The sequence below is a fragment of the Alosa pseudoharengus genome, unplaced genomic scaffold, assembly GCF_046254945.1.
Source record: "Alosa pseudoharengus isolate Yale_2024_CS ecotype anadromous, Long Island Sound unplaced genomic scaffold, YU_APseudo_1.1 YU_APseudo_1.1_scf_21, whole genome shotgun sequence".
NCBI lineage: Eukaryota > Metazoa > Chordata > Actinopteri > Clupeiformes > Clupeidae > Alosa > Alosa pseudoharengus.
Window position 1 is genome coordinate 19,290,941 of NW_027468674.1, and position 7,395 is coordinate 19,298,335.

The window sequence follows — 7,395 nt, forward strand, 5'->3', positions numbered from 1 at the left end:
AGCCAAGCAAGGTGACAAACATGAACTTTCTACAATATTACTTGACACATAATGAATTAAATCTAGCCACATCATGATCAGTGTTGGGAGTAATGCGTTACAAAGTAACGCGTTACTGTAATTCCACTACTTTTAGTGGTAACGAGCATGTAACGAAGTATTTTTGTAAATCCAGTAATGCAATTACAATTACTGAAATTTCAAAGAGTTCGTTATTTGCGTTACTCTGTTGATCTTGAATGAACGACTGCAGACAAGATGCACATTTGCTGCTTTGTCTCCCGACCTTAGCTGTGTTTCCAGCGATTGTGTTTCATGTTTAGATTGCAGCTATTCTTTACAGTTAATAGGAGCCTCCTCACATTCCTCCTTATTTCAGATTTATGCTAAAACACACAAGAGTGCATTACGCTACAATTTAAATGGGCATCTTAAAAGCCTTTTCCCTTTCGTTTCCATCTCGTAAGCTCCAGTAAAAGCGCATTGTTGTTTATCTCCGCTCTTTTTCGCCTATTGCACAAAAGCCTCGTTATATCAATTTCTCATTCTTACAACATAGCCACGCCACAACACCAATAGTCTACGGTAGCCTATATATAGCATTGGCACAATCAAGCACACGTTTAACTCGAGAGGAAAATGCAGATTTCACTTACCAGATAAAGAAACCTCCAAATAGCCTACCGTAACAGCGACTTGAGTTATTTGCACAGTAGGCTATGTTTACATCGGAATTGACGTCCATGGTGTTATGGATTCATTTGTCTGCGACGGAACATGCAACTTCTCTCTGGAACACCTTGTCAGATGAAGAGTAACCTTCTGCATAGTGCGCGACAATCCCAAACTCTCGGATGCATTAGAACTTATTTCGGTAGTTCAGCACTTGTGCAGCGCAGGCTTTTCCCAAACTGGTGGTGCTTAAAATGCTATATAATACAACTGTGTTCAAAGCAGGATGATGATAACCTAAGGTTATGTGTGTGTGAGCAGACAATAACTGCTTTGAAAATAGGCCATTTAACATTGTTTCACATTACATCCCATTGAACGAATTCCATGTAGCCTACAGAAGGATTGCAATAATAATGATAATAATAACTTATTACTATATTGCAGAATTCAGTGTCAGTGCACCACCATGCATACTAGAAGGCAAGAAGTAGGCAGTGTACTGTACATATCTATCAAACCACCTAGATGGTGAGGGTGGCGCAAAACAAGGTCAGGGAGGCCATGCATTGTAGAATGTTTTGTGGTCGGAAAAAGTTTGAGAACTCATGCACAAGGCTATTGATTTGAAGGGCCGTTGAAACTACAATAAATAGGTCCAAAAATTAGGTTTATTGTGTGTGTGACTGTTCAGTACTGTTCATATTGACATTTTAAAAGCAGACTTAAAATAACTCAAAAGTTACTTTCTCTAGTTGTTACAATGTATGTGTTGTACCCGGACGTTTTTAGAGGGAACACCGGGATGAGAGTTGAGAACACAGAAGTTACGGATAAATCAGTTAAATGCAGTCCAGTGTTGGCGTCTTTATTATTGGTAAAACCCAGCATAACATGGTGGCAGCGGTATGAAACGAACGTTGACTTATGTCGGATGAAGACGGTGACTTGGAGGAGGAAGAAGTAGGCCTACAGTCTGAACACGTAGACACGCAACGACCTGCAAAATAATATGGATGCGTTTGGACTGAAACCACCCGCCAGTTTGGATTGGAATTCTACGTGCCTGGCGAAAGCTTGGAAGACGTGGAAAGATGAGTTCTGCCTGTACGTCGACATTACACTAGCAGATTCAGATGACAAAACGAAGGTAAAAGTCTTCAAATATCTGATAGGAGAAACTGGAAGAGAACTTAGCGGAACGCTATGGGCTACACTCCCGTCAGGCGAAGACGAGACATTAGACAGAATATTAGATCTCTTTGACAAACACTGCAACCCAAAGCCAAACGAAACGGTGGAAAGGTACAAATTCTTCTCTAGAGACCAAGAAGAAAAAGAAACCATTGACAAGTATGTCACTGATTTAAGAGTGCTTGCAGACACATGTAATTTCGGAACTGTTAAAGACTCATTGATCAGAGATAGAATTGTGTGTGGAATCCAAAATTCGCACGTGCGAGAACGCTTACTGCGCGAGTCAGATTTGTCACTGGAGAAATGCATGCGAATATGCAGAGCAGCAGAGCTCTCTAAAGAGAATGCAAAGACAATCGAAGGTCAACATATTGAAGAGGTTCACGCAGTCAGGAAAGCAACAAGGGATCAGGGAGCAAGACCAAAAGAAATAAAAAACTGCAGATTCTGTGGCAAACAGCACGAATGGAAAAAAGAGAGTTGTCCGGCATATGGGAAGACCTGCAGCAAATGCAAGAAATACAACCACTTTGCTTCGAAGTGCAAAGCCACAGGCACACAGGCCAAGCAAATACATAGTGTGACAGAGACTGACGAGTTTCAGGAAATACTTAGCCTCTATTCAGATGGACATGAGCACACTCAAGGAAAACAACTATTTGCAACTATGCTACTGGGAGAGAGGCCAGTCAGATTCCAACTTGACTGTGGAGCAAGCTGCAACATCATTCCCATACACCTGTTGAACCCAGACACCAAATTAGAGGACACACAACAACTCCTGGTCATGTACAACAAGAGCACTTTAAAACCCTTAGGCAAATGCAAGATAAAAATACAAAACCCAAGAAACAAGAAACTGTACAAACTTGAATTCATGGTGGTCGAAGGACACTCACCTGTCCCCCTACTGGGAAACAAAGCAGTACAAGGCATGGACCTAGTGAGGATACAGAAGGAGAACATCATGGCCATAGACGACATCGTCACACATTCACATAGTGATGAGAAACCGCTGGATGAAGCACACATCAGACAGCAATATGCAGACGTATTTGAAGGTGACGGCTGTTTACCAGGGACGTATGAATTAGAAGTTGATCCAAGCGTATCGCCTGTAAAGCTACCAAAGCGCAGAGTTCCGGTGGCACTGATGAACCCGCTGAAGGAGGAGCTAAGAAGTTTGGTGGAAAGAGGAATCATTATGCAGGTTGAAAAAAGCACAGATTGGATCAGCAACATGGTAGTGGTCAAGAAGCCGTCTGGAAAACTGAGGATCTGTATCGACCCCAGACCTCTAAACAAAGCACTGAAGAGACAACATTTCCCACTACCGACGATCGATGACATACTTCCAGACCTAGCAAATGCAAAAGTATTCACAGTGTGTGATGTGAAGAATGGATTCTGGCACGTGAAACTGACGGAACACTCAAGCTACACAACAACATTTGCGACACCTTTTGGAAGATTCAGGTGGATGAGAATGCCTATGGGAATCAGCCCAGCATCCGAGGTCTTTCAGCAAAGACTGACGCAGGCACTTGATGGGTTGCCTGGTGTGCGCATCATTGCGGACGACATCCTCATCATCGGCGAAGGCGGAAATGACGAAATAGCAGTGAGGGACCATGATGAGAAATTAAAAAGACTCCTTGAGCGATGCAGAACACAAAACATTAAACTCAACTTTGACAAACTCAGACTGCGACAGAAAGAGGTGCCTTATATAGGCCATAGACTGACATCAGAGGGGTTAAAGATTGACCCTGAGAAGGTCCGAGCTATTCACGAGATGCCCAGACCAGCAGATGTGAGGGGCCTGCAGAGGTTGCTCGGAATGGTCAATTACCTCGCTAAATTCTGCCCTCACCTGTCAGACAGCTGTGATGTCCTGAGGCAGCTGACCCACAAGGACGTGATCTGGGAATGGACAGACACACAGGAAGAGGCATTCGCAAAGGTGAAAAAAATGATCGCCACAGCACCCGTCCTGAAATACTACAACCCAAAGGAAGATCTTACCCTCCAGTGTGATTCCTCAGAAACAGGACTAGGAGCGGCACTCATGCAAGCAGGTCAACCAATAGCATACGGCAGCAGAGCACTCAAACCCACTGAAAGAGGGTATGCACAAATCGAAAAGGAGTGTTTGGCCATACTGTTTGGGATGGAGAAATTTCACCAATATACATACGGTAGAAAAGTAGTAGTACACTCTGACCACAAACCCCTAGAGACCATCACAAAGAAGCCTTTGCTCAGCGCACCGAAAAGGCTACAGAGAATGTTATTAAGACTTCAGAAGTATGAAATAGAAGTGGTATTCGTCCCAGGTAGGCTGATGCACGTGGCCGACACACTGAGCAGAGCATACCTGCCAGAATGCGCACCAGAGGGATCAGTTGAAGCTGAAATTGAAACTGTGAACATGATTCATTACTTACCTATATCTGAAGAAAGACTGCAGAGAATTCAAAAGGAAACAGAGAAGGACACCACTCTTCAGACACTGAAACAGAGGATACTACAGGGGTGGCCGGAAGCAAAAGCACAGGTTGAAGATGTGGTAAAACCATTTTTCTCTATGAGAGATGAATTAAGTGTGCAAAACAATGTCATCCTCAGAGGTGAGAAAGCTATCATTCCAAATAACCTGAGAACTGAAATCATGGAGAAGATTCACGCCTCACATTTAGGCATTGAAAACTGTCTCAGGAGAGCAAGGGAATGTGTGTACTGGCCCGGTATGCATGAACAGCTGAAGACATACATAGCAAAATGCAGTGTTTGCAGAGAGGTAGACACTCTGCAGCAGAAAGAGCCGTTACACTCTCATGACTTCCCATTAAGACCATGGGCCAAAGTGGGAACTGACCTCTTTACCTTCAACAACAAGGACTATTTAGTGACCGTGGACTATTTCTCGAACTTCTGGGAGGTTGACCGTCTCCCTGACACCAGGTCAGTCACGGTCATCCACAAACTGAAGGCACACTTCGCACGCCACGGAATCCCAGATGTGCTGATCTCTGATAACGGCCCGCAGTACAGCTCTCATGAATTCAGACAGTTTAGCAAGGCCTGGGAATTTGAACATGTGACATCATCACCGACATATCCTCAGAGTAATGGAAAAGCCGAGTCGGCTGTCAAGACAGCAAAGAGACTTATGGCAAAAGCCATGCAAGCAAAATCAGATCCTTACCTGGCCGTACTGGCTCACAGAAACACCCCAGCACAAGGATTCCAGGCCAGTCCCGCACAAAGACTAATGAGCAGAAGAACTAAGACACTACTACCGATGTGTGACAGCCTGCTAAAGCCTGCAGTAGTAGACACTGAGACAGCCGTTCAGGAGAACAAGCTACGACAGGCTCACTACTACAACAAAGGAGCCAAGCAATTGAGACCACTACAGGAAGGAGAGCAAGTTAGGGTGCAGACAGAAGTGGGCCGCCACTTATATTGGACACCAGCATCCGTGATGGGGCAAGTCAAGGACAGATCATACACAGTCAAACTGGAGAATGGGACCATCCTGAGACGGAATCGGAGGCACCTGAGACCATCCCCTAGGGTCTCACCCAAAAAGGAGGCCATCAGAGTGGGTGACCCGCAGGCTCCCAGACCCATAAACACCACACCACCCACTCCAGCCTCACCTGACCCACAGACGGCGCAGGATGTTATCACTACAAGATGTGGCAGGGTCATCAAAAGGCCAGCACACCTCCGTGACTTTGTTTGAATGGACTTTGTGTTTACTGTTGCTCAGTGTTTAACATTTCATGTTTTGTTTGTAAAAAAAAAAAAAAAGGAAGGATGTTACAATGTATGTGTTGTACCCGGACGTTTTTAGAGGGAACACCGGGATGAGAGTTGAGAACACAGAAGTTACGGATAAATCAGTTAAATGCAGTCCAGTGTTGGCGTCTTTATTATTGGTAAAACCCAGCATAACACTAGTAACTAATTACTTTTGATATACAGTAATTGGTAACGTAATTGAATTACTTTTGAAAGAAGTAACTAGTAACTGTAACTAATTACTAATTTTCAGTAACTTGCCCAACACTGATCATGATGCATTGTAACACGCTGTCTGTAATACACTGTAACACGCAGCCCTAGCCAGCCACGACGTCAAATACATTGAAACACGCAGTCTAGCGCACACACACAGCCCAACCACATCAAATACAAACAAGGGGGGTGTCGTAGCCGATAACGGTAACGTTGTCAGGGACAGGGGTAGTATGCCTAGACGTGGACTTATCACTATTTTGATCCTCGTTTTGAAAAAAGTGGACAGGGCGCCTGCAGGAATGAATGCGATGGTACGCACACACCCACCTAACTTTCAACGCTTTGATAATATTTGTCCCGGTTAGGTTCCTGCATTGGTCAGTTAAAAAGTAGCCTACTGTAGTAGGCTAATAACATCCACATGCAATATCTTTATAACAACAACGCCTAACAACGACCTATTTATTTGGACAACTTTGTATAGCCCTATAAAGGCTAAAGTTACCTAATTTTGTTCTAGCGAAGGCTACGTTGTATGGCTAAACAGTGGTAATGCTAGCCTACGTTTTGACAAGCAATAATCTTGCCTACCTTGTGCTTGCGGCTTGCCCATTTGAAATAACTCCTCTCGCTTTGCTGTCTCCATCCTTTCTGTTTACGTTGTTTAAAAAAACGTGTTATATCCATGATGAGTCTCGAGTTATTGAATTAGCTCATACCATTGTGTGCTGATAACCAGCATAGATAGTAATAGAAAACAACAAGCTAGCCTACAACTTCTGTAGCATGCCTGTGTATCTCTCCTGCTCAAACAAAAGGTGCGCGCGTGCATAGTTCTGCTTTAAGTTGATTGATAACGTTACACACTTTACAGAAAATTGTAAATAGCCTACTGGCATGAAGTTAATGGAATAGGCTACTGTGCAGAGTTGAGAAGTTATGGTAGCCTAGGCCAATTTGGTGTGAATACACGCACACAGGGGAAATTCTCTGTCGTTGTTGAGTAGCCTGGCTGATACGCACAGTGCGTACGGCCGTGGTTTTGGCGCGCCTTACCTGAGAACGTCTGGCTGAAGCTCTCTCTTTTTTCGAGATCCGCTTTCATATTTCCTCATATATTGTCTCATGCGAAGTCATTGTTGTCTGTGATAGAATGCATTGTTACGGGCAAGGACAGGTGACGATAAGACACTTGTTTTCTTTTTTAAATGTCCCGCGCCGGGGCCCCCTAGTGGCCGGGGCCCGGGGCAGCAGCCCCTTTGCCCAATGCCCAAACGCGGCCCTGCTGGGAGGTAAACTAGCCTAGGGGCCTACTGTACATTCAGCTGACCCGTATTTGTGTAACCTGGAACGGTTGGACATTCCCAGTAGCAAAAGATGAGAAATCATCTGCAAAGGTATCATAAAACAAATACATTTTTAAGAAACAAAAATTATTTGCTTGACCATGTTCTGTCTTTTTGGCACTGGAGTAGCCCATTGACTCAGATGTGACGT